Source organism: Oryza glaberrima, unplaced genomic scaffold, assembly GCF_000147395.1.
Source record: "Oryza glaberrima unplaced genomic scaffold, OglaRS2 ChrUN-Ctg50, whole genome shotgun sequence".
Lineage (NCBI taxonomy): Eukaryota > Viridiplantae > Streptophyta > Magnoliopsida > Poales > Poaceae > Oryza > Oryza glaberrima.
The window spans coordinates 42,985-47,871 of NW_026267055.1; the positions used below are offsets into that span (position 1 = coordinate 42,985).

Here is a 4,887-nt window from a genome sequence, read left to right on the forward strand (position 1 = left end):
AGCCTAATGAGGATGCCAATGCTCATCTGCAACAGTTCCTGGAGATCTGTAGCACGTACACCATCAAGGGCGTCAGTCCCGACGCCGTCAGGCTACGACTGTTTCCGTTCTCCCTTCTCAGGAGAGCGAAGCAGTGGTTTTATGCCAACCGTGCTGCTGTCAATACCCGGGACAAATGCTCTACGGCATTCCTCTCGAAATTCTTCCCGATGGGCAAAACCAATGCCCTTCGTGGAAGGATTTCCAGTTTCTAGCAGACGAGGGACGAGTCCATTCCTGAAGCATGACAATGACTGCAGGAGTACGTAGCCGCCTGTCCTCATCATGGGATGGACAACTGGCTAATCCTGTAGAACTTCTACAATGGTCTCACCCCGATGTCCCGCGATCACCTAGACGCGGTAGCTGGAGGAGCTTTCTTTTCTAAAACGGTTCAAGGAGCCGTTGATCTAATAGAGAAGATGGTCTCCAATATGGGTTGGAGCGAGGAACGACTCCAGACCTGTTAGCGAGGCATGCACACCGTCAAGGAGACGGAGTTACATGCTGCCAAGCTGGACCTCCTCATGAAGCGTTTGGACGACCACGAGAAATGGCCACAAGGCACTGTCAAGGCCTTGGACTCACACGTCACGTGTGAGGTCTGCGGCAACACGGGTCATTCTGGGAATGATTGCCCGGAAACCCGTGAGGAGGCGATGTACATGGGCAACAACAATGGGTATCGTCCATAAGGAGGTCAAGGGTGGAACCAACCATGCCCATATTATCAAGGAGGCAACAACAACGGTAATTTTTCTAACCAGCCCTCCTTGAAGGATCTTGTTTTTGCACAAGCTAAAACCATTGATGCGCTAAGCAAAAAGCTTGCTGCCAATGACAAGATCCTATAGAACATAAGTGTTAAGTTAGATGGCTTTGCTTCCACTTTTCAAAACCAGCTAAGCTTCAATAAAATGATAGAAACCCAGCTAGCTCAGTTAGCATCTTTAGTCCCTGCAAATGAAACTGGGAGGATTCCAAGGCAGCCCGACTCCTCCGTTGAAAATGTTAAGGCGATCATGACGAGGGGAGGTAAATCCACTCGTGATCCGCCGTATCCTAACCCTGCAGGAACTAATGGGATATCAAAAGAAGCGCCATCTAATGACTTGACTGACAAAGAGGTTCAGCGAGAAAAGACAGTGCCTCAAGAGTACTGCGACACACGGTTGCTGCCGTTCCCTCAATGGAGTAGAAAACCGTCAGTGGACGAGCAATTCGCTCGTTTTGTTGAAGTAATCCAGAAGATCCACATCAACGTGCCATTGTTGGACGCTATGCAAGTGCCAACATATGCCCGTTATCTCAAAGACATACTCAACAACGAGAGACCACTCCCAACAACAGAGGTGGTCAAGCTGACGGAGCAATGCAGCAACGTAATACTCTACAAGCTCCCGGAGAAGAAGATCTGGGGTGCCCTATGATCAACTGCTCGATCGGGGCACAACAGTTCGAGCAGGCCTTGTGCGACCTTGGAGACAGTGTCAGCGTCATGCCCAAGGACGTCTTCGACAAGCTCAACTTCACGGTGTTGTCACCGACACCGATGCGCCTTCAACTGGCTGATTCGTCAGTCCGTTACCCGGCAGGGATAGCGGAGGATGTGCCAGTCAAGATACGGGATTTCTTCATCCTTGTTGACTTCGTAGTGCTAGACATGGACATGGAGAAGGAGACGCCGCTCATCCTAGGGCGTCCGTTCCTTAGCACCGCGGGAGCCAACATTGACGTGGGAACAGGAAGTATCCGTTTCCATATCAACAGGAAGGAGGAAAAGTTTGAGTTTCAACCAAGGACGGAACAGTGCTCCATGGTTAGAATCAAGTACGGGCCAAACCTGCAGAATATTCAAGTGGTCGAAGTGGAGCCACCCAAAACGGATAGCTTGGTGAAATTCATGCAGAATTTCCTGGAGAAGAAAACAACGATGCCCAGGAACCGTTATTGGAAGACGCCGATAAAATCCTCAATACCGGCCAAGAAGCTAGAGCAGTTGGCTCAGAAGAAGCCGCCGTCTGCACCAAAATCAAGGAAGGTGTGGAGGAAGAAGCCAAAGACGCCCCACTCCATCACCTCCGGAGACGGGTGGAAAATCCGCGAACTAGCAAGGAAGGAGGTACGGTCTTGCACGTCGGACTTTAAATGACGCGACCTTCGCCAACAGGTAAATTGGTATGTATCCGCATATTTGCTTTCAACATTTTGAATTTTTGCATCACCACATGTTTGGATTTCAAAATTGCATTTAGGATTTTTGAATTTTGAGAAAATTCTTCAAATGAATTTTTTAGAGCAAACCAAAATAAATTTTTCAACGAAAATTCACTATGCCACAACCACACTGACCGTTGGAATCCAACGGCTGAAAGTGCGGCCGGTTGGGCCCACCAAGGGTTCGGCCGAACCGGCCTGGCAACGACTACCTGCCACTTTTGGCAGGGCAACGGCTAGTGGGTCCCACATGTCATTTATGACCGTTGTGGGTACCCTATAAAAGCCAGCCGGCCGAGAGAGGGAATTCCACCCCATTTCAACACATTTTCATTCCCTATCCAAAGTTTGCTCTCAAGTTCATTCAAGCTTTGATAGTTTCCTTCAAATTCAAACACTTAGTTGCATATATACAAGTTGCTTTGGTGAAACTAACCGGCGGGTAAAATTCTTGTCATTCCTAACCCCCGCCGAGTTAGTCCGTCCTTGCTCCATTGTACAGAATGAGAAGGCGATTGTCTCGTCTATTCAAGGGGTCCGGCTCTTCACCAAGCCATCATGACGAGACTAGTACTCGTTCATTAGCTGATGTCTCGATGGAAGACGCCGAAGCTCCGTGACAACTCTTGAAGGACACCGACCTCGACCTTGTCAGTGATCGGGAGAGGCAAGCCTACTACATGCTGAGCGACCGGGAGTATGCTCACATGCGAGAATACTCACCGGAGCTGCTGAAAAAGATAGGTATGAATGCTGAATTTCGTTCTATTTGGAAAGCTGTTGGTTGGCAGAGATTTGCTGTGGTAGATGAGCCTGGTTCTCGTTTGCTTACTTTGCAATTTCTGTGCACTTTGAAAGAAATAGAAGATTGTATTTCCTTTCACTTTTTCCATAAGGAGTACACACTTACATGGAAAGGCTTAAGTACACTTCTTGGTTTTCACGATTCCTGTAAAATCGATCTCCAGAAAGGAATTTCTGGGTTCGAGAAAAATAGGTTTTGGGAAGACATTTCTGGTGCTCCAATTTGCAAGAAACCTAGAAGGAATGATATCCATAATCCTACACTTAGGCTCATGCACAAATGGATTGCTATGACTTTGTTTCCTAGAAGTGATCTGAGACCCATTAGGGGGGATGAATTGATTATCAAAATTGCTCCTGTGAAATGTATGATAAGGCAATGGTTAGAAAGTATAAAGTTCTCTGCGCCTGTTGAGTGCACTTCTCTGATTACTCGGATAGCAAAAGGGCTAGGGGTCGTTAACGACCAAATTGCTTTTATCTCAGCTGCTCGTCCGTTTATTGATTAGGCTTATCTAGTGCGAGGGCATATTCTGAAACATGGAGTAGATGGATCTTTGATATACTTTTTCCCCGGTTGTACAAATGAAATTCCGTTGCCAAATGCGGGGTATGATTTGTACAACTGCCGTGAACTAACCATTCCCTTGCAGACCATAGGGTGAAACATACAGGGACATGCGTAACATGACATGGAACGAACGAGAAAGTTCATCATCCTCAACACCCGTACAGATGTATGAGGCAAGTTGGGAGCCAACTGGGGATGCACCCGGATGAACTCAAGCTCCACGTCACAGTATCGGAGTCTCAACCTGGGCAAGTGCCACTGAGGACTGGTGGCGTGCGCCTCATGACATCCAGTACAACCTCACGGAACACATAGCTCAAACACAAGAATGGCAACAATCTGCTGATGCGCAGTTCACCAACTTCAACAACATGATGCAGCAACAGCATGATGCCCTTCAAGCATACTTTCGCTTTTAGGGGTTCAATCCTTATCAAGGACCCTGAGCGAAAGCCAAGCTTGGGGGGAGACATCGCTCCCCCCACTGAGGTAACTTGTATCACATTGCATATTTCCCTTTCCAATTGCATATTTACTTTCCAATTGCATTTTATAAAAATGAAAACAGCATAACAATGTGCAAAATAAAAAATATCAAAAAGATAGGATAGGTTTGAGTCATGCTATGTAAGACAAGCTAGTTCTCTTTGTTGAAATGATGAATAGTTGCTCTGTTTTATATCTTTGATATATGGGTTCTTGGTAAATACTCTCTCAAAGGTTAAATATAAGTAGCCAACAATTATCCGGGAACCTGAGGTAAATAAGCTGCACTTGCTGATCTAAGTCTAAGTTGTTGCGAGATATGAGATAGTAAATATGAGTTGCTATGATCCTGATACTAGTTTGACTTGAATTCCGGATGTTTTGTTTTTCAAAATGATAAATTGAGAGTTCCTCATTTGATATAAATTCCTACCAGAGCCAAAAATGTGCCATCATGATTAAACTATATACATTTTGGTTAGTTTTCATTTCATTGAGCTTTGTCAAACTCCTGTGATTTGTGTAGATACTTCTCATGCTCTATGATCAAGATCATACACCCACATATATGCCCATGCCAAACTCCTACACTAGGAGCTAAGCAATATTCCATTCCATTTCCATATTACCACCAGAATAAATTCTCCATGCTTACATGTGCTTTCTTCTCCTTAAAAAAAAGAAAATCCTTTTGAAAAAAAAAAGGGGAAAGGGAGGGAAAAGCATGGTTATGAAAAAAAAAATAAAGTTATGCTCCATCAAGCATGAGC

General features: G+C 45.6%; 1 non-coding gene across 1 annotated transcript; it reads right to left on the reverse strand.

The window, feature by feature from the left end:
- Positions 1–224: 224 nt before the first annotated feature.
- LOC127759557 (small nucleolar RNA R71) lies at positions 225–331 on the reverse strand. The gene has a single exon (XR_008014814.1). It is a non-coding gene; the product is annotated as a small nucleolar RNA R71 (small nucleolar RNA).
- Between the last annotated feature and the right edge of the window lie 4,556 nt (positions 332–4,887).